Here is a 23,893-nt window from a genome sequence, read left to right as displayed (position 1 = left end):
AACACTTGCCTTCTTCCCTACCCAACTGGCATCTTCAACTGTTCACTCTCCAGTGGATTCTTCCCCATTGTTTTTAAGCATGCCCACATCTCCCCATCCTAAAATAAAATCCTCTCTTGACCCCACAGCTTACTCTATCACCCATCTCCCTCCTACCATTCCTCTCCAAAACCTTTAAGTGAGTGGTTTACACCCACTGACTCAAGTTCCTCTCCTCCAAGTCTCTCACTGACCTCTTCCAATCTGGCTTTGTCCCTTTCACAAGAAGGAAACCACATTCACGAAGGTCACTAGTGACCTTCTTCTTGCCAAATCCAATGGCTCCTACTCTATCCTAATCCTCCTCAACCTCTCAGCTGCCTTTGACATTGTGGACAATCCCCTTCTCCTCAATACCTTGGCTTCACTGACTCTGTCCTCTCCTGGTTCCCCTCTTATCTCTCTGGCCATTCATTCTTAGTCTCCTTCATGGACTCCTCCTCTCCCTCCCATCCCCTAAATAAGGGGGTCCCTCAAGGTTGAGTTCTTGATCCCCTTCTATTCTTCATCTACACTCAATCACTCACACAGTTTCAACTACCAGCTCTATGAGGGTGACGACCAAATCCACATTTCCTTCCTTGATATCTCTCCTCGCTCCAGGCTTGCATCTCCTCCTGTCTTAGAGACATCTCTTCTGAACTTTCTCATCACTGTAGATGGCACCACCATCCTTCCTGTCTCACAAGCCCGTAACCTTGGTGTTATACTTTACTGTGCTCTCTCATTCAACCCACATATACAATCCGTCACCAAATCCTGTCAGTCTCACCTTCACAACATTGCTAAAATCTGTTCTTTCCTCTCCATCCAAAACACTACCACGTTGGTACAATCACTCATCCTATCCCGCCTAGATTACTGCACCAGCCTTCTTGCTGACTCCTCAACCTCCTGCCTCTCCCCACTCCAGTCCATACTTCACTCTGCTGCTGAGATTATCATTTTACAAAAATGTTCAGGGCATGTTACCCACCTCCTCAAAAATCTCCAGTGGTTGCCTATCCACTTCTGCATCAAACAGAAACTCCTCAAGATTGATCCTCAAGAAGCAGTGTGACAAAGTGGAAAGCTAGGGCTTAGAAGTCAGAGGTCAAGGGTTCTAATCCCGGTTCTGCCACATCAGCTATGTGACTTTGGGCAAGTCAGTTAACTTCTCTGTGCCTCAGTTACCTCATCTGTAAATGAGGATTAAGACTGTGAGCTTCTCTTGGGACAACCTGATTACCCTGAATCAACCCCAGCTCTTAGAACAGTGCTTTACACATAGTAAGTGCTTAACAAATAACATAATTATTATTATTATTGGCTTTAAAGCTCTCCATCACCTTGCCCCCTCCTAACTCACCTCCCTTCTCTTCTTCTACAACCCAGCCCACACAATTAACTTCTCTGGTGCCGCTAACCTTTTCACAGTACCTTGATCACGCTTGTCTCACCCCTGACCCCTGGCCCATGTCCTACCTCTGGTCTGGAATGTTCTCCCTCCTCACATCCACCAGACAATTACTTTCCACTCCTTCAAAGTCTTATTGAAGACACATCTCCTCCAGAAGGCTTTCCCAGATTAAACCCCAGCTTTCTTCATCTGCCACTCCCTTCTGTTTTACCCTGAATCACTCCCTTTGCTCTTCCACCCTCTCCCCACCCTAGAGCACTTATTCATATAACTGTAATTTTATTTATTTATATTGATGTCTGTTTACTTGTATTGATGTCTGTCTTCCCTCCCTATAGGCTGTGAGCTTGGTTGTGGGAAGGCATTTTCTCTATTGCTGTATTGGACTTTGCCAGAGCTTAGTACAGTGCTCTGCACATAGGAGGCATTCAATAAATATGTTTGAATGAATGACAGGAAATGTGTCCGACCTGGTTATCATGTAATAATAATAATAATAATAATGTTGGTATTTGTTAAGCGCTTACTATGTGCAGAGCACTGTTCTAAGCTCTGGAGTAGATACAGGGTAATCAGGTTGTCCCATGTGAAGCTCACAGTTAATCCCCATTTTACAGATGAGGTAACTGAGGCACAGAGAAGTTAAGTGACTTGCCCACAGTCACACAGCTGACAAGTGGCAGAGCCGGGAGTCGAACCCATGACCCCTGACTCCAAAGCCCAGGATCTTTCCACTGAGTCACGCTGCTTCCCCATGTATCTAACCCAGAACTTAGTACAGTGTTTTACACATACTATGCTTTTAGCAAGTACCATAAAAAAGGATCTTGCCGTCTACAGAGGGGAGGCAGGTGTTAAATAAACTACAAATAGGGGAAATAGTGGAATATAAGTATTTGTTATCAATTGCAGCCTGACTCCCCTTAATGCCTAATGGAGCCTGTGGTGTCCATGGTGACAGACAGCATAGCTGAGAGCGGTTCTGTTCTTTAGACTCTATTTCCAAATCATCCACCTAGATTACAGTATTATTTTCTGCTCTGCAACATTTTTGTGTCTGTTCTAGTTGGTTTAACAAGTCTTAAATGCCCCAAAATGATCTTCCTCATGACATTTTGACCATGCCTTTTCCACTTTTCCTACTCCTCTAATGCCTTTCTAGTACACGCTGTATTAAGTCCAATCTGTTCCCTGGGAGAATTTTGGGTACTGACTAAATGCCTTTGGATGACTAGATAGTCATCTCCTACTGCTGCTCTGCCTACCACTTCTGCTCTTGTCACCTGGGTCTCTTCTCCCTAACTGACCTCTCTCCTTCTTGACTTCTATTCTGGACACAGGCTGCTCCTTTTATAATAATAATATTAATTATGGTACTTGCTATGCATTTATTATGTGCCCAGCATTGTTCTAAGTGCTGGGGTAGATATAATATGAGAAGCAGCATGGTGTAGTGGATAGAGCATGAGCCTGGAAATCAGGAGGATGTGGGTTGTAATCCCAGCTCTGTCACTTCCTGTGTGACCTTGGGGAAGTCACTTCACTTCTTTCTGCGTCAGTTACCTCATCTGTGAAATGGGGAGTGAGACTGTGAGCCCGACATGGGATGGGACTGTGTCCAACCCGATTTGCTTGTAACCACCCCAGAGTTTAGTAGAGTGCTTGGCACAGAGTAAGCCCTTAACAAATGCCATCATTGTTTTTATTATTATTCATTCATTCAGTAGTATTTATTGAGTGCTTACTCTGTGCAGAGCACTGTACTAAGCTCTTGGAATGTACAAATCAGCAACAGATAGAGACAGTCCCTGCCATTTGATGGGCTTACAGTCTAATCAGGGCAGACAGGCAGACAAGAACAATGGCAATAAATAGAGTTAAGGGGAAGAAGATCTCATAAAAACAATGGCAAATAAATAGAATCAGGGTGATGTACATCTCATTAAACAAAATAAACAAAATAAATAGGATGATGTATATACAGTTGAGCGGACAAGTACAGTGCTGAGGGGGTGGGACGGGAGAAGGGGAGGAGGAGAGGGAAAGGGGAGAGAAGAGGGTTTAGTTGCAGAGAGGTGAAGTGGGGGGTAGTGGGAGCAGAGGGAAAAAGGAGTGAGCTAAGTGTGGGAAGGCCTCTTGGAGGAGGTGAGCTTTTAATAGGGATTTTAAGAGGGGAAGAGAATTAGATTGAGGGAGGTGAAGAGGGAGGGCATTCCAGGACCGCGGGAGGACGTGGCCCAGGGGTCGACGGCGGGATAGGCGAAACTGAGGGACGGTGAGGAGGTGGGCGGCAGAGGAGCGGAGCGTGCGGGGTGGGCAGTAGAAAGAGAGAAGGGAAGAGAGGTTTGAAGGGGCAAGGTGATGGAGAGCCTGGAAGCCTAGAGTGAGGAATTTTTGTTTGGAGAGGAGGTTGATAGGCAACCACTGGAGGTGTTTAAGAAGGGGAGAGACATGCCAAGAACGTTTCTGCAGGAAGATGAGCCGGGCAGCGGAGTGAAGAATAGACTGGAGCGGGGCGAGAGGGGAGGAAGGGAGATCAGAGAGAAGGCTGACACAGTAGTCTAGCTGGGATATAATAATAATAATAATGTTGGTATTTGTTAAGCGCTTACTATGTGCCGAGCACTGTTCTAAGCGCTGGGGTAGACATAGGGGAATCAGGTTGTCCCACGTGGGGCTCACAGTTTTCATCCCCATTTTACAGATGAGGGAACTGAGGCACAGAGAAGTGAAGTGACTTGCCCACAGTCACACAGCCAACAAGTGGCAGAGCTGGGATTCGAACTCATGAGCCCTGACTCCAAAGCCCGTGCTCTTTCCACTGAGCCACGACAAGAGCCTGTAGCAGTAAGGTAGCCTTTTGGGTGGAGAGAAAAGGGCGGATCTTGGTGATAATGTAAAGGTGACACCGGCAGGTCTTGATAACGGATCAGATGTGTGGGGTGAATGAGAGAGACGAGTCAAGGATGACACCGAGGTTGCGGGCCTGAGAGACGGGAAGGATGGTCGTACCATCCACGGTGACAGGGAAGTCTGGGAGAGGACTGGGCTTGGGAGGGAAGATGAGGAGCTCAGTCTTGCTCATGTTGAGTTTTAGGTGGCGGGCAGACATCCAGGTGGAGACATCCTGGAGGTAGGAGGAGATGCGAGCCTGAAGGGAGAGGGAGAGGACAGGGGCAGAGATGTAGATCTGCGTGTCATCTACGTAGAGATGGTAGTCAAAGCTGTGAGAGTGAATGAGTTGGCCAAGGGAGTGAGTGTAAATGGAGAACAGAAGAGGGCCAAGAACTGACCCCTGAGGAACTCCAACAGTTAAAGGATGGGAGGAGGAGGAGGCACCTGAGAAGGAGACCGAGAATGACCGGCCAGAGAGATAAGAGGAGAACCAGGAGAGGATGGAGTCCGTGAAGCCAAGGTGAGATAAGGTGTGGAGGAGGAGGGGATGGTCGACAGTGTCAAAGGCCGCTGAGAGGTCAAGGAGGATTAGAATGGAGTAGGAGTCATTTGATTTGGCAAGAAGGAGGTCATGGGTGACCTTAGAGAGAGCAGTCTCCATAGAGTGGAGGGGACGGAAGCCAGATTGGAGGGGGTCCAGGAGAGAATGGGAGTTAAGGAATTCTAAGCAGCGAGTGTAGATGACTCGTTCTAGGATTTTGGAAAGGAAAGGTAGTAGGGAGATAGGGCGATAACTGGAAGGGGAAGTGGGGTCGAGAGGGGTTTTTTTTAGGATGGGGAGACATGGGCATGTTTGAAGGCAGAGGGGAAGGAGCCATTGGAGATTGAGTTGTTACAGATAGAAGTTAAGGAAGGGAGGAGGGCAGGGGCGATGGTTTTTATAAGGTAAGCGGGAATGGGGTCCGAGTCGCAGGTGGAGGGGCTTGCACTTGCGAGGAGGGAGGAGATCTCCTCTGAGGATACTGCAGGGAAGGATGGGAAAGTAGGGGAGAGGGTTGGCGGGGGGAAGAGGGGTGACTTTGGGGAGCTCAGTCCTGATTGTGTTGATTTTTGTGATGAAGTAGGTGGCCAGATCATTGGGGGTGAGAGATGGAGGAGGGGGGGGAACAGGGGTTCTAAGGAGAGAGTTAAAGGTCCGGAACAATTGGCTGGGGTGACGGGCATGGGTGTCGTTGAGGGAGGAGAAGATTTGCCTGGCGGAGGAGAGGGCAGAGTTAAGGCAGGAAACGATAAATTTGAAATGTATGAGGTTGGCTTGGTGCTTGGACTTTCGCCAGCAGCGCTCAGCAGCTCTAGCATAGGAGCGTAGGAGGCGGACAGAGGAGGTGATCCAGGGCTGTGGGTTAGTGGAGAGAGAGCTGCGGAGGGAAAGGGGGGAGAGAGAGTTGAGATGAGTAGAGAGGGTGGACTTGAGAGCAGAGACCTGATCATCGAGAGTGGGAAGTGAGGCCAGGGTGGCAAGGTGGGGAGAGATGATTTGGAAAGACAGATGGGATCAAGAAAGCAGAGGTCTCTGTGGGGGAGTAGCAAAGATTTGCAGGGAGAGGGAGTGTGAGAGATGAGGCAGGTGAGAAGGTTATGGTCAGAGAGAGGGATTTCAGAGTTGATGAGGGAAGAGATAGTGCAGCGGTAGGAGATGACGAGATCGAGGGTGTGACCGAGTCGGTGAGTGGGCGCGGTATGATGGAGCAGGAGGTCGGCAGAGTGGAGGAGGGATAGCGGGCAGGCGGCAGAGGAGTTGTCCGCTACATCCATGTGGATGTGGAAGTCTCCGAGGATCAGAGTGGGCAGAGAGAAGGAGAGAAGGAAGGTGAGGAAGGCGTCTAGGTGGTTGAAGAAGTCGGAGGTAGGACCAGGAGGGTGGTAGATGACAGCAACAAGTATCTGGAGGGGGTGGTAGAGGTGAATGATATGGGCTTTGAAAGAGGGGAAGGAGAGGGAAGGGAGAGGAGGGATGGTGCAGAAGCAGCAACGGGGTGAGAGGAGGAAGTTGACGTCTCCTCCCTTTCCGGTGAGTCTGGGGGAGTGGGAGAAGGAGAGGCCACCGCTGGTTATACACTAGGCCATGCCGCTCCTTTCCATTCCACAAGGTGGCCATGCCAGACATGCCACTATCTGTTCCATGCTTTAAGATCTCCAATCAGTCAATCAATCATATTTATTGAATGCTTACTATGTCCAGAATATTGTGTGAAGGGCTTGGGAGAGTAAAGTACAACAGAATTAGCAGATATGTTCCCTGCCCATAAGGAAGATAGAGTCTAGAGAGGGAGACAGACATTAATATGAATAAATAAGTATAGTATAAAATTTAAAAATATGTACTTAAGTACTTGCATTCATTCATTCATTCAATCATACTTCATGGGCACTTACTGTGTGCAGAGCACTGTCCTAAGCACTTGGAAAGTCCAATTTGGCATCAGAGACAATCCCTACGCAACGGGCTTACAATCTAGAACGGGGGGAGAAAAACAAAACAAAGCAAATGGACAGACATTAATAGCATCAGTATAAAAGTGCTTCTGCAAACTCCTTTGCTGGTACATTTTAGTGGCTTTCTTGTGGTTTTTGTTAAGCATTTACCATGTGCTAGATGCTGGGGAAGATACAAGACAATCAGGTTGAACACAGTTCCAGTCCCACACAGGGCTCACAGCCCTAAACTTTATATTACAGATAAGGAAAATACGGCCCAGAGAATTTAAGTGATCTGCCCAAGGTCACACAGCCGACAAGTAGCAGAGCTAGAATTAGGACTCATGTCCCCTGACTCCTAGGCCTGTGTTCTTTCCACTAGGCACCTTGCTTCCCACCCCAAATGGTTATTTTATAAATATTGATGATTTAATGGTAATGATAGCATTAATAATGTGTGGTATTTGTTAAGCATTTACTGTGTGTCATGCTCTGTACTAAGCGCTGGGGAGGCTACAAAAAATTGGGTTGACACAGTCCCTGTCCCACATGGGGCTCAAAGTCTCGATCCCTGTTTTACAGAGGAGGTAACTGAAGCACGGTGAAGTGAAGTGATTTGCCAAAGGTAACACAGCAGACAAGTGGTGGAACTGGGATTTGAACCCATGACCTCCTGATTCCCAGGTCGGTGCTCTATCCACCGGGCCATGCTGCTTCCTATTTGTGAAGGTGCTGGGAGCTAGAGATACCTTGGAGAATCAGTAATGGATAATGGAAAGAACATGGTCCTGAGAGTCAGAATCCTGGCTCTACCACTTGTCTGCTGTCAGACAATTACTTTCCCCTTGATCAAAATCATATTGATGTCCCATCTCCTCCAAGAGTCCTTCCCTAAGCCCCCCTTTCCTCTTCTCCCACTCCCTTCTGTCACCTTGACTTGCTCTCTTTTTTCTTCCTTCCTCCCAGACCCACAGCACTGACGTTCATATCTGTAATTTATACTTTTATATTAATATCTGTCTCCCCGTCTCTAGACTATAAATTCACTGTGGGCAGGGAATTCATTCAATAGTATTTATTTATTGAGCGCTTACTATGTGCAGAACACTGTACTAAGCGCTTGGAATGTACAAATCGGTAACAGATAGAGACAGTCCCTGTCCTTTGATGGGCTTACAGTCTAGTCGGGGGAGACAGAGAGACAAGAACAATGGCAATAAATAGAATCAAGGCAATGTGTCTGTACTCTCCCAAGTGCTTAGTACAGAGCTCTGCACACTGTAAACACTCAATATATATGATTGAATGAATGAATGAAATGGGGACTAAGACCTGAGCCCTAATGGGATATGGACTGTGTACAACCTGACTATTTTGTATCTACCCTAGAGTTTAGAACAGTGCCTGACACATAGTAAGCACTTAACAAATACTATAAATACTATATACTTGGGAAGCAGCGTGGCTCAGTGGAAAGAGCCTGGGCTTCGGAGTCAGAGGTCATGGGTTCGACTTCCGGCTCTGCCACTTGTCAGCTGTGTGACTGTGGGCAAGTCACTTAACTTCTCTGTGCCTCAGTTACCTCATCTGTAAAATGGGGATTAACTGTGAGCCTCATGTGGGACAACCCGATTACCCTGTATCTACCCCAGCGCTTAGAACGGTGCTCTGCACATAGTAAGTGCTTAACAAATACCAACATTATTATAAACAAAAGTAAAACAAAAAAATGAAATGGAATAGCAATTCAGGTGAAAATACCTGCATCATTACAAAACTTTCCCAGATGAGAGTATTATCAAAGTCACCCAGATACTGTGGACTGTAACCTTAAGGAAAGGGACTGTGCATCTTCTACTAGACCCTCAAAGAACCCATGACCTACCTACTTCTAGGTCAGTGCTCTACTAGGCTATGCTGGAACATGTCTACCAACTCCACTGCATTAAATTATCCCAAGTGCTTAGTTCAGCATTCTGTATACTCAGAGTCCTCAGTAGATGCCATTAGTTGACAGATACATACCCCAGTGTTAGTTATAACTAACTACCTCTCTCTAAGGTCACCCATGACCTCCTTCTTGCCAAATCCAATGGCTCCTACTCCATTCTAATCCTCCTTGACCTCTTTGCTGCCTTTGACACTGTCGACCATCCCCTCCTCCTCCACACCTTATCTCACCTTGGCTTCACGGACTCCATCCTCTCCTGATTCTCCTCATCTCTCTGGCCGGTCATTCTCGGTCTCCTTCTCAGGCGCCTCCTCCTCCTCCCATCCTTTAACTGTTGGAGTTCCTCAGGGGTCAGTTCTTGGCCCTCTTCTGTTCTCCATTTACACTCACTCCCTCGGTGAAGTCATTCGCTCTCACGGCTTCGACTACCATCTCTACGCAGATGACTCACAGACCTACATCTCTGCCCCTGTCCTCTCCCCCTCCCTTCAGGCTCACATCTCCTCCCGCCTCCAGGATGTCTCCACCTGGATGTCTGCCCGCCACCTAAAACTCAACATGAGCGAGACTGAGCTCCTCATCTTCCCTCCCAAGCCTGGTCCTCTCCCAGACTTCCCTATCACCGTGGATGGCACGACCATCCTTCCCATCTCTCAGGCCCTCAATCTCGGTGTCATCTTTGACTCATCTCTCTCGTTCACCCCACACATCTGATCCGTTACCGAGACCTGCCGGTTTCACCTTTACAATATCGCCAAGATCCTCCCTTTCCTCTCCACCCAAATGACTACCTTACTGCTATGGGTTCTCATTATTTCCCAGCTAGACTACTGTGTCAGCCTTCTCTCTGATCTCCCTTCCTCCCCTCTCGTCTTCACTCCGCTGCCCGGCTCATCTTCCTGCAGAAACGATCTGGGCATGTCACTCCCCTTCTTAAACACCTCCAGTGGCTGCCTATCAACCTCCGCTCCAAACAAAAATTCCTCACTCTAGGCTTCAAGGCTCTACATCACCTTGCCCCTTCCTACCTCTCCTCCCTTCTCTCTTTCTACCGCCCACCCCGCATGGTTTGCTCCTCTGCCGCCCACCTCCTCACCATCCCTCAGTCTCGCCTATCCCACCATCGACCCTGGGTCACGTCTTCCCGCGGTCCTGGAATGCCCTCCCTCCTCACATCAGACAAACTAATTCTCTTCCCCTCTTCAAAGCCCTACTTAAAACTCACCTCCTCCAAGAGGCCTTCCCAGACTGAGCTCCTCTTTTCCCTCTACTCCCTCTACCACCCCCCTTCACCTCTCCGCAGCTTAACCCTCTTTTCCCCCCATTTCCCTCCACTCCTCCCCCTCTCCCTTCCCATCCCCTCAGCACTGTACTCGTCTGCTCAACTGTATATATTTTCATTACCCTATTTATTTTGTTAATGAAATGTACATCGCCTTGATTCTATTTAGTTGCCATTGTTTTCACGAGATGTTCTTCCCCTTGACTCTATTTCTTGCCATTGTTCTCGTCTGTCTATCTCCCCCGATTAGACTGTAAGCCCGTCAAACGGCAGGGACTGTCTCTATCTGTTGCCGATTTGTTCATTCCAAATGCTTAGTACAGTGCTCGGCACATAGTAAGCGCTCAATAAATACTACTGAATGAATTATAATAATGTAGGTATTTGTTAAGCGCTTACTATGGGCAGAGCACTCTTCTAAGCACTGGGGTAGATACAGGGTAATCTGGTTGTCCCACGTGGGGCTCACAGTTAATCCCCATTTTACAGATGAAGTCACAGAGGTCCAGGGAAGTTAAGTGACTTGCCCACAGTCACACAGCTGAAAAGTGGCAGAGCCGGGATTCAAGCCCATGACCTCTGACTCCCAAGCGCGGGGTCTTTCCACTGAGCCACCCTGTTAATTTCCATATAAAAAAAAATAAAGATTTGTAGACATTAGTCTTCTCACTATTAAAACACTTCATTACATAGCTTACATAGCTTAGTAAAAGATGGATTTTTTCAGCTAAGGAAGTGGCATAACCGATTTTGATTTACTTAGCCATTTAAGGGATGATATTTATTAACATTTGGTCTCTATACCCAAACAAAAGTCTCTTGACACACAAATCGACAGTTTCAACATCACATTCTGCACTGAATTCAGCTCCATTTGTTCCCCTGTACCTCTATCCGGTGTTGTACTACTTTTGATCACCTCGACAGAATGCTACCTCTGCAGTACCCGAGCTGAGATGGAATGTACAAATTGTTGATGGAAAACCAGAAACTCTCTGACCTCGTCCACCTTAACTTCATTTTAAAATTCATTCTTACCTGCTTCAGTTTGGGCCTCTCTGCAGCCCCACAACAATGTGCCTTCCTAATTCACTCCCAGATCCACTGCCCCCCACAAACTCTTTAGGACATTTAAGCCCCTCCTCAAACCTCCTGTCCCCTCACCCCCATCATCTTCCCCTAATGACCTGGCCACATCATCAACAAAATTGAAACCATCAGGTGTCATCTCCCTAAAACCTCCCCTGCTCGTCTCCTGTCTCCCCTCCTCCTCTGCCCTCTTTGCCTCTATCTTCCCTGCAGTAAGTCAAGAAGAGATCTCTCTCCTCCTCTCTAAATCTACCCCACTTCACCCAGGCCTCTGACTCCATCCTTTCATACACTTCAAAATCACTTGCTTCCTCCTTTCTTCCCTCCTTGACTGCCAACTTCAACAATTCACTGTCTAAAAGCTTCTTCCCCATTGATTTCAAATATACTCATGTCTCCCCTATCTTAAAAAACCCTCGCTTTGACCCCACAGCTCCCTTGAGTTATCGCCCCAACTCCCTCCAACCGTTACTCTCCAAACTTCTTGAGAGAATTGTTTACACTTGCTGTCTCCACTTCCTCTTCATTCATTCAGTAGTATTTATTGAGCACTTACTATGTGCAGAGCACTGTACTAAGTGCTTGGAATGTACAATTCGGCAAAAGATAGAGACAATCCCTGCCCAATGACAGGCTCACAGTCTAAATGATTCTTCTTCAGTTCTCTCCTAGATCCCCTCCAATCTGGCTTCTACCTGCTTCACTTATAATAAAAGTATTTGTTAAGGGCTTACTATGTGCAGAGCACTGTTCTAAGCACTGGGGTAGATTCAGGATACTCAGGTTGTCCTTCGTGGGGCTCACATTTTTTAATCCCCATTTTTGCAGAGGAGGGAACCAAGGCCCAGAGAAGTGAAGTGACTTGCCCACACAGAAGACAAGTGCCGGAGCCAGGATTAGAATGCAAGACCTCTGACTCCCCAGCCCGGGCTCTTTCTACCGAACCATGCAGCTTCTCCAAATGTTAGTATTTGTTAAGCGATTACTATGTGCAGAGCACTGTTCTAAACACTGTGGTAGATACAGGGTAATCAGGTGGTCCCACGTGAGGCTCACAGTCTTAATCCCCATTTTACAGATGAGGTAACTGAGGCACAGAGAAGTGAAGTGACTTGCCCACAGTCACACAGCTGACAAGTGGCAGAGCTGGGATTTGAACCCATGACCTCTGACTCCTAAGCCCGTGCTCTTTCCACTGAGCTACGTCCTGCCAGTTCTATTTTTACAACATTGCTAAAATTCACCCTTTCCTCTCCAACCAAATTGCTACATGCTGATCCAAGAAATTATCCTACCCCACCTTGATTACTATATTAGCCTCCTTGCTGATGTCCCTGCCTCCTGTCTCTCCCAACTCCAGTCCAGACTGCAGTCCACTGCCTAAATCATTTTTCTAATAAAAGTTCAGTCTACGTCTCCCCACTCTTCAAGAACCTACAATGGTTCCCTTCACTTGTGGGAAATAGCCCTCTCTAAGGTAAGCAGTGTTCTTCTTCCCACCAAATCTGACACCTGCTATTACATCCTAATCCTCTGAGCCCTTTCCACTGCCATTAATAGTGTAGATCACCCCTTCTTGTAACTTCATCCAAACTTCAACTTACTGATTGTGTCCTCTCTTTATTCTCTTCCTTCTCAGTCTCCTTTGCTGGCTCCTACTCTGCCTCCCAGCCCCTAACAATATGGGTTCCTCTGTTCTGGATCCCCTTCTATTCTCCATCTACATCCACTACCCTGGAGAACTCATTTACTCACATGGTTTCATCTACCATCTCTAAGTGTATGATTCCCATATCTGCATCTCTAGTCCTGACCTCTCTCCTTTTCTGAAATCTCACATTTCCTCTTACCTTCGGGATTTTTCTAACTGGATGTCTCAATGACGCCTCAAACTTGGAAAGAGACTGGGCTTTGGAGTCAGAGGTCATGGGTTCGATTCCTGGCTCTGCCACTTGTCAGCTGTGTGACTGTGGGCAAGTCACAACTTCTCTATGCCTCAGTTAACTCATCTGTAAAATGGGGATTAACTGTGAGCCTCACGTGGGACGACCTGATTACCCTGTAATAATAGTAATAATAATGTTGGTATTTGTTAAGTGCTTACTATGTGCAGAGCACAGTTCTAAACGCTGGGGGAGATACAGGGTCATCAGGTTGTCCCACGTGGGGCTCACAGTCTTCATCCCCATTTTACAGATGAGGTCACCGAGGCACAGAGAAGTGAAGTGACTTGCCCAAAGTCACACAGCTGAAAAGTGGCAGAGCCGGGATTCGACCCCAACTCCCCCAGTGCTTAGAACAGTGCTCTGCACATAGTAAGCAATTAACAAATACCAATATTATTATTATTATTATTGTAATTAACTAAACAAGTCCCAAACTGAAATCCTTATCTTCCTACCCAAATCCTGTCTTCTCTCTGTCTTTCCCATGATTGTAGATACTACTACCCTCCCAACCTCACAAGCCCTCATCCTCTACTCATTTCTCTCATTCCACCCTCATATTCAACCTGTCAGCAAATCCTGCTAGTTCTATTTTCACAACATTGCTAAAATCCACCCTTTCCTCTCCAACCAAATTGTTACATGCTGATCCAAGAAATTATCCTCTCCCCAAATTATCCTATCCCACCTTGATTACTATATTAGCTTCCTTGCTGACGTCCCTGCCTCCTGTCTCTCCCAACTCTAGTCCAGACTTCACTTTGCTGCCCAGATCATTTTTCTAATAAAAGTTCAGTCCACGTCTCCCCACTCTTCAAGAACCTGTAACGGTTGTCCATCCACATCTGCATCAAACAGAAGCTCCTTACCCTCGGCTTTAAAGCATTCAATCAGCTTGCTCCCTCCAACTCACCTCACTGATCATCTCCTACAGCCCAGCCTGTACACCTGACTCCTCTAGCATCAGCTTACTCCCTGTACCCCAGTCTCTTCTATCTCACCTCTGGTCACTTTTCCATGTCCTCCCCCTAGCCTGGAAATCCATTCCCCTCCACATAAGCCAGGTCACCTCCCTTCCCACCTTCAGAACATCATGAATTTCACATCCCCTCCAAGAGGCATTCACTGATTAAACCCTCTTTTTCTCAGCTCCTTCTCCCTCTGTGTCATCTACACACTTGGATCTGTGACCTCTGGGCATTTGATATTTACCCCACCTCCATCCCCATAGCACTTATCCCATTTCTGACATATATACTTTGAGGAGCACCATGGCTTAATGGAAAGACCATGGGCTTAGGAGTCAGAGGTCATGAGGTCTAATCTTGGCTCCACCACTTGTTAGCTGTGTCACTTTGGGTAAGTCACTTAACTTCTCTGTGCCTCAGTTACCTCATCTGTAAAATGGGGATTAAGACTGTGACACATGGGACAACCTGATTACCTTGTATCTACCTCACTCCTTAGAACAGTGCTTGGCACATAGTAAGCACTTAAATACCATCATTATCATTATTATTCATGTTCATATGTTTAAATTACATACTATAAATTCTTCATTTATTTTAATGTCTGTTTCCCCCTCTAGAATGCAAGCTCTCACTGTTGACAGGGAATACGTCTGCCAAATATGTTTTATTGTTCTCTTCTGAGCACTTAGTACAGTACTCTGCACATAGTAAGTAATCAATACCATTGATTGACTGATTGATTAATCAGGATTTTCTATGTGGTCAGCACTAGTTTAAGCACTGGAGTAGATACAAAATAATCCAATCAAAGTCCCTGTCACACACTGGGATCACAGTCTAAGAAGGAGGCAGAGCTGGTCCCTTCTCCTTAGGGAAGCAGCATGGTCTAATGGAAAGGTCATGGGATTCAGAGGACATAGGTTCTAATCACATCTCAGCCTTATATTTGTTGTTTGACGTTAGGCAAGTCACTTCTCTTCTCTGTGCCTCAGTTATCTCATTGGTAAAATGGGGATTAAGACTGTGAGCCCTTTGTGGGACAGGGACTGTTCAACCTGATTACCTTGTATCTATCCCAGCTCTTAGAAGAGTGCTGGGCACATAGTAAGCACTTAACAGATACCAGAATGACGATGATTATTATTATCATTATTTTACAAATGAGAAGCCAGAGGCATAGAGAGGTGAAATGACTTCGCTGAGATCATAGAGTAAGGAAATGATGGGAGTTGGAACTAGAACCCAAATTTTTTGATTGCTATGCTTTCTTCTTTCTTTAACCCCTTAGTTAAAAATACTAACCATACCTGATGCGAAACCTTGTCTAGGTTGCCTTTGCTTACATGAAATTGCCACGTTCCCAAACTGGGAGAAATCCAGTCTTTTCATGTGGCAGAGTCACCACAAAGACCTCTCATTTTAAACTCCACTAATGGGCTCTTCAATCACTTGCTGTAGGGGTTCCATTTTTAAAGCTACCTCTGACCAGATTCTAGGAGGAAGAGAGGATAAGGAATTGCTCTCCAGCATAACTTCATTTGAGACAAAATGGCATCAGTAACACCCCATTTATTCTGTATCATGCAATATTCAGTTTCTGCACAGCAAGATGGAAGACTAGCTCTCTAACTGTCTCTCCTAGAATCCATTAATATTAATAGTCTGAATAATAGACCAAAAATAAAAAAAAAACTTTTGCCCTGAGTAAAGCATGTAACCTATATTTCTGTATGTGTTTGCTGGTTGGCAATCTCTCTACTTTGCCTAATTCTAAAGCATTTGTTTTTCCTTCCATCATTTGTTTAACAGGGCTAAGTTGAAATGGTTCTGTGGGGAGTTAGCTGATTAATGACTAATTTCCATCATGTACACACTCAAGTGCAGCTTGCTATTGGAGCAATTTTGCTGAAATAAATGATATTAGAAAGTCTGGCTGGGCTGAGGAACTAAATGATGTATACTTTTGGTTTTACTTAGAAAAGAAAAGCAGCTGACTGAAGACAAGAAAATAAAACAAAAGGTATTTTTCTGGGAAATGAAAACATTGTGCTCTCAAAACTGTGAAAACACTGTATTGTATTCACCCAAGTGCTTAATGCAGTGTCCTGCACACAGTCAGCACACATTTAATATGATTGAATGATCTCAAAAATCACAGGCTTCTTGAGGACAGGGGCTGTGCCTTATTACCTTCGGTTCTATTCAACAATCCTTCAATAAATATGTAGCGATGATTTCATGAATTTTCAAGGGATCATTCATCCAAACCTTCATAGAAACTCAACCAAAAAAAGAACATAGGCCTGGGAGTCAGACGGACCAGGGATCTAATCTTGGCTTCTCAGTTTATCTGCTGTGTGATCTTGGGCAAGTCACTTCACTTCTTTATGCCTAATTTACCAGATCTGTAAAATGTGGATGAAGGCGGTGAGCCCCATGAGGGCCAGGGTCTGTATCCAAACTGAATAGCTTCTATCTACCTCAGTGCTTAGAACAGTGCATTACACATAATAAACCCTTAACAAATACCAAATATATATTTTTTAAAAAGTCATGCTTTTTTTCTATATGTTTTTGTAGTTCTTTTCTTCCCTAAGGATGCATGTTCTAAAGTAATTTTGTTCCTCAAAATAATCCTGAAAATGGTAAGGCTGATTGTCAGGCTCATGACTCTTTGGGCACAAATTCTCCCCCTTGGTATAATAATGTTGGTATTTATTAAGCAGTTACTATGTGCAGAGCACTGTTCTAAGCTCTGGGGTAGATACAGGGTAATTAGGTTGTCCCACATGAGGCTCACAGTCTTCATCCCCATTTTACAGATGAGGGAACTGAGGCAGAGAGAAGTTAAGTGACTTGCCCACAGTCACACAGCTGACTCTGAGGCTAGAGAATTTTCTTTTGCTCAGATAAATTTTCCTTTCCTCACTACCTCATCTTATAGTGAAAGCAGGAAGAATGAATCTTTTCACTGAGCTCCTGGACCAATTCCTGCAGTGTCTTTTTCAGGCCAGCGACAGTATCAGAATGCAAGCCATATAGCCATTGGAGGTCTGTAACACAGTCCCCTAACTTTGAAGCTATGGGCACTGAATCACAGTTACACTGGGTGAAACACATGAGAATAACTGACAGCAGGAAGCCACTGTTGTCTGTACGGAGGGTTAAATTGGGAAAATGAAAGCAAAAAGAGGAAGGGAAAAAATTTAAGGACGTGTGAAACAAATCCTCAGAAAATATGGCATCCCAGTTGAAAACTAGGAATCAGTTGCTGAGGACTGACCAGCATGGCTCTTGGTCATCAAGAAGGGAGTAGCACTCTTTGAGCAAAAGCTTCACATGGAAGAGAGAGGAGGCAAAATAGCAGTCAGTTCCAGGAACTGTAAATATTAAACATAACAATTCAGCAAAGGACAGACTTTTTGTGCACACATTTTGGCTGAGACAGGGTGGTCTGAGTGGTTTTTTCAATCATCCTGGCATTCAAAGGTGAATTATTTGAATTAAAGAATGATAATAATGGTAATTATACCACTGCATAGAGTTGGTAGTTGAAGCATGAGAGCAAATGAGTGCTCCAAGGGAGTGGCTGTAGATGGAGAATAGAAGGGGACCTAGAACTGAACCTTGAGGGCCCCCCACATTTAGGGGGTGGGAGTCAGAAGAGGAGCCCACAAAGGAGACTGAGAATGAGTGGCCAGAGAGATAGGAGGAGAACCAGAAGAGGTCAATGTCCGTGAAGCCGAGGTTGGATAATATTTCCAGGGGAAGAAGGTGGTAGAGAGTGCTGAAGACAGCTGAGAGGTCAAAGGAGGATTAGGATGGAATTGAGGCCATTTGATTTGGCAAGAAGGGGATCAATTGTGACCTTTGAGAGGGAGGTTTCTTTGGAATGAAGGGGATGGAAGCCAGATTGGAGGGGGTAAAGCAGGATGGTAGAAGCAGCGTGGCTCAGTGGAAAGAGCCAGGGCTTGGGAGTCAGAAGTCGTGGGTTCTAACCCCAGCTCTGCCACTTATAGCTGTGTGACTTTGGGCAAGTCACTTAACTTCTCTGTACCTCAGTTTCCTCATCTGTAAAATGGGGATTGACTGTGAGCCCCAAGTGGGACAACCGGATTACCTTGTATCTACCCAGTGCTTACAACAGTGCTTGGCACATAGTAAGCACTTAACAAATACCACATTATTATTATTATTATTATTAAAGGAGAGAATTGGAAGAAAGGAATTTGAGACTGTGGTTTAGACAATTCACTCAAGGAGTTTGGAGTTTGAAGAGGAATGGTAGGAGGGAGATGGGGTGATAACTGGAGGGAGCCGTGGGGTCAAGGAAAGGTTTTTTAGGATGGGAGAGAAATGGGCTTGTTTGAAGTCAGAGGGGAAGATATCAATGGAGAATGAACAGTGGAAGATGGCTGTTAGGGAGGGAAGAAGGGAGGGGGTGAGAGTTTTGAAAAGTTGCAAAGGAATAGGGTCAGATGCACTTGTGTGTGGAGGGGGTGGACTTTGAGAAGATGCAGGAGATCTCCTCTAGAGATGCTTCTGGGAAAGATGGGAGAGTTGAAGGAGGCAGGAGTGGGGCAGAACTAAGGAGGGACAGGAGAGGTTTTAGGGAGCTCACAACTTGATAGTGTCAATTTTCTCAATAAAGTAGATGGCCAACTCACCAGCGGCAAGGGATGGGAGAGGCAGGGGGATGGGGCGGGGGGAGGCCTGAGGAGGGAGTTAAATGTCTGGAACAACTGATGAGGGTGATGGGCATGAGTTTCAATAAGGGTGGAGAAATAATTTTGCCAGGCAGAAGAGAGGGCAGAGTTAAAGCACGCAAGGATAAACTTGAAGTGGATGAAGTTGGGCTGATAGATTTCCTCCATCAGCCCTCTGTGTGTCATGCACAAGAACTAAGGAAGTGGGCAGTGGATGTGATTCAGGGCTATGGGCTAGTAAACCCCATTTTACAGATGTTGTAACTGAGGCCCAGAGAAGTTAAATAACTATTTTATCCCCATGGTTCAGAAGAAGAAACAGAGGCACACAGAAGTAAAGTGACTTCTCCAACATGCTCTGGCATGCAAGTGGCAAAGAGTAATTTGAACCCAGTTCTTCTCATTCTCTAACCACTAGACAACACTTCTTTAATGTAACTCTTGTAGTTCCACTTGGTAGTGAAGAATTAATCTCAATGTCTGAACTGTTATCCACTAAAAAATCATATTAAAAAATCAAAGCAGTGTCCATTCATGAAAATGATCGGGATAATTAAAGATTGAAAGTACACAGTCAATCAATCTTGTACGGTGAGCAGAGAACTATAAGTGCTCGAAAGAGTACATTATAGGAGTTGGAGGATTTGATCCTCGCCTTCAAGGAGCTATTTTGAATTATCTAAAGTCTATCTCCTTGAAATACCCAGATGATTCAGGCCAGATCTTTTTTATATATGAAATTACGTGATGTCTCTTGTGGATGCATGGTGGTTTAGGCCTCACATAAGCCCCTTCTTATCCAACTATTCCTCTTGAACTGTTTTGGCTTTAGGCCTGTTTGTCTCCTAACCACCTTGTTTAAGTGAAGAAGAATAACTTTGTTGACTCAAGTCCCTAGGAGTGGTAGAATGCCAAGAGATGGAATGTGATGGACCTTTAGGCCTGGACTCCATTTTGTCTGGTCAAGACATCGCTCACTACAAGCAGGTTCATGACGTATCCTCCACGCTCTTTTATTCTGGCCTAGCTAGTATCTAACTATGTGTTTATCAGGAAGTGTGATTTGTCAAGGGTCTCAAGACAGGAAGAAGCTAGATCAGAACACCTAACCTGCTTATCAATAGTGTTTGTCCAACAGATACTTGTAATGGAGAGTATTGGGCAGGTCCTAATGATTATTCCAAGTAGAATTTACTCCTGTTTGCATTAAGGTATATACAAAGATTTGTGCTTTTCAATCACATGTGAAGCTAGGATGCTCAACTGACTGTATATAAAGAAATGCTGTATTACTTGAAGTTGAGTTGGCCTCGACTAGCAGAAGATACTCTGCCCATCAACCACCACTCCCTACTAAAGCAAGAAGAAGTGCTAGTTGTAAAAATAATAATAATAATTGTGGCATTTGTTGAGCACTTACTATGTTCCAGGCACTATTCTAAGAGCTGGGGTGGATAGCGTGGCTCAGTGGAAAGAGCCCGGGCTTAGGAGTCAGAGGTCATGGGTTTGGCTAATCTTCCTACAGAAACACTCTGGGAATGTCACTCCCCTTCTTAAACACCTCCAGTGGTTGCCTATCAACTTTCGCTCCAAACAAAAACTCCTCATTCTAGGCGTCAAGGCTCTCCATTACCTTTCCCCTTCCTACCTCTCCTCCCTTCTCTCTTTCTACTGCCCACCCCGCACACTCCGCTCCTCTGCTGCCCACCTCCTCACCATCCCTCGGTCTCGCCTATCCCGCTGTTGACCCCTGGGCCATGTCCTCCCGCGGTCCTGGAATGCCCTCCCTCCTCACCTCTGCCAGGCTAATTCTCTTCCCCTCTTCAAAACCCTACTTAAAACTCACCTCCTCCAAGAGGCCTTCCCAGACTGAGCTCCCCTTCTCCCTCTACTCCCTCTACCACCCCCCCTTCACCTCTCCACAGCTTAACCCTCTTTTCCTCCCATCTCCCTCTGCTCCTCCCCTTCTCCCTTCCCATCCCCTCAGCACAGTACTCATCGGCTCAACTGCATATATTTTCATTACCCTATTTATTTTGTTAATGAAATGTCCATCGCCTCGATTCTATTTAGTTGCCATTGTTTTTACAAGATGTTCTTCCCCTTGACTCTATTTATTGCCATTGTTCTTGTCTGTCCGTCTCCCCCGATTAGACTGTAAGCCCGTCAAATGGCAGGGACTGTCTCTATCTGTTGCCGACTTGTTCATTCCAAGCGCTTAGTACAGTGCTCTGCACATAGTAAGCGCTCAATAAATACTATTGAATAGTATCCCAGCTCTGCCCCTTGGCAGCTGTGTGACTGTGGGCAAGTCACTTAACTTCTCTGTGCCTCAGTTACCTCATCTGTAAAATGGGGATGAAGACTGGGAGCCCCATATGGGACAACCTTATGAGAAGCAGCGTGGCTTAGTGGAAAGAGCACAGGATTGGGAGTCAGAGGTCATGGGTTCTAATACCAGCTCCACGACTTGTTAGCTGTGTGACTTTGGGCAAGTCACTTAACTTCTCTGGGTCTCAGTTAACTCATCTGTGAAAGGGGGATTACAACTGTGAGCCCCATGTGGTACAACCTGATGACTTTGTATTTATCCTAGTGCTTAGAACAGTGCTTGGCACATAGTAAGTGCTTAACAAATACCAACTTTATTATTATGATTATTACCTTCTATCTACCCCAGTGTTAGAACAGTGTTTGGCACATAGTGCTCAACAAATGCCATCATTATCATTATTATGATTATACAGTACCTGCCTACAACAAGCTCACTGTCTAAATGGTGGGGGGAGGAGCAGGGAGAGAGACAGACATTAATATAACTAAACCGGAACCAAGACATCCATACAAGTAAATGGACAGCAATTCCAGGCCCTATGTTAAGGACTAAGGCAGACACGGGATCATCACATCAGATACAGTCCTTGACCCACATGGGGCTCACTTTCTGAGGGGAGGGAAAACTGATATTTAAACCCATTTCCTAGATGAGGTGACTAATGACCAGAGAAAAGTGACTTGCTAAACGTTTCCCAGTACCTGTCTCCCAACCCTGTGTTTTTTCACTGAGCTGACACAGCCTTTCTCCTAATTCACCACTTTATTAATAAAGTACAGCCACCTTAGCCTTTCAAATGAGGAACAAAGAGAGAGTTTCTGAGAGAAACTGAGAATTGTTTTATTCCTAAATTGAAGTGGCTAAAATGGCTTGAAAGGGATGAGTGATGTGATATCATGGGTGCTTAAACTTAATTTAATGTAATTCATTTACACTTCACTTATTAAAATGTTATTTCAGAAGAGCTGGTTGATGTCTAGAATGCCTTATGAGAATTTAATACAAGCATGTTAAGTGTCTTTTTGTTAAAGATTCAGTTGGATAGGTTATATTTGACAGCACTCTGTAAGAAAGCTCTCCGTAAGTTTGGTTCAATCCACAGAACACTATGAATCTGAAATAGTTTCAAAGTGAAGTACTTAGTACAATGTTCTGCGCAGAGGAAGATCTCAATGAATACCACTAATTTATTTATTGGAATGAGTAAAATGGGGTTTAGGATATGACATCCTCTTGAATTTTATGATTTTCAGACAGTTATAGCATAACATTTTATCATCCTCCCACCCCCGACCCACTGCACTTAAGTCCATATCTGTAATTTATTTATTTATTCATTTATATTAATGCCTGTCTACCCCTCTAGACTGTGAGCTCACTGCAGGCAGGGAATGTGTCTCTTTATTGTTATAGTGTCCCTCTCCCAAGTACTTAGTACAGCCTACCTTAATGGCCCAAAACATGTGATTGAATAAATGAATGAATCACATTGAAAACACACAGACCCACAAATGCACATACTAGTATTACACACACAATTACACACACACACCTTCCCACACAGCTGACTTCAAAGAATTCCACCAACGGAACTCATCTTACCTACTATCTGTACTCTTCATCCACTACTTTGCTAACCCTCTCTCTCTATTCTTCCCAAGGCAACCTTTAAAGTAACCCCCATTCTCCACACTTCCTATCCCCTCTCTTAAATCGATCCCCTGACTTGGAATCCCCTCTTCCCCTAATTCAACTGACCTTGTCCCTGCCCCAAAGCCCTTTTGAAAGCCTACATCCTCAAATATGCCTTTCTGGCATCCCAAGTCCTATAAGTGCATCATCCATCTCCAGCACTTGCTATTGTTTCTTGCTGTCAGGTTGTCTCCAACCCATAGCAACACCATGGACATGTCCCTCCCAGAACATCCCACCTCTGTCTGTGATTGTTCTGGTAGTGACTCTGTAGCGTTTTCTTGGTAAAAATATAGAAGTGGTTTACCATTGCCTTCTTCTGGGTAGTAAACTTGAGTCTCTGCCCTCGACTCTCTCCCATGCCGCTGCTACCCAGCACGGGTGAGTTTTGACCTGCAGCAGATTGTGTCCTTCCACTCACTAGCCAGTGCCCAAGATAGGAATGGATGGGTATAATAATAATGGTATTTGTTAAGTGCTTACTGTGTGCTGAGCACTGTTCTAAGCATTGGGGTAGATACAGGGTAATCAGATTGTCCCTCATGAGGCTCACATTTTTTAATCCCCACTTTTACAGATGAGGTAACTGAGGCATAGAGAAGTTAAGTGACTTGCCCAAGGTCACACAGCAGCCAAGAGGCAGAGCCTGGATTAGAACCCATGACCTCTGATGTCCAAGCCCGTGCTCTTTCCACTAAGCTGCACTGCTTCTCTAAGCAGGGTATGCCTCTGCTTGACTCTCCCACCCATAGTAGAGACTGCTAGGGTACTACAAACTCTTCAGGTGCCATCCTTAGAGGGGCCTCTAGTACTTAAGCCATGATTATACCCATAGATTGTAAACCCCCAGAGGGGACAAGGCTGCCTGTCTAATTCCCACCTGCAAACCTGATTACCCTGTATCTACCCCAGTGCTTAGAACAGTGCTCTGCACATAGTAAGCGCTTAACAAATACCAACATTATTATTATTATAGTGCTCTGTACACAGCAAGCATTTAATAAAAATTATTACCACACCCCTTCCTCATCAATGACATATATATGTATATTCAATTGTACAATTTGCATCTTCATTTGTCCCACCCTCAGCCCCACAGCACTCATGTCC

The sequence above is a fragment of the Ornithorhynchus anatinus genome, chromosome 1 (assembly GCF_004115215.2).
Source record: "Ornithorhynchus anatinus isolate Pmale09 chromosome 1, mOrnAna1.pri.v4, whole genome shotgun sequence".
In the NCBI taxonomy this organism is placed as follows: Eukaryota; Metazoa; Chordata; class Mammalia; order Monotremata; family Ornithorhynchidae; genus Ornithorhynchus; species Ornithorhynchus anatinus.
Note: the sequence above shows the minus strand (reverse complement) of the source record.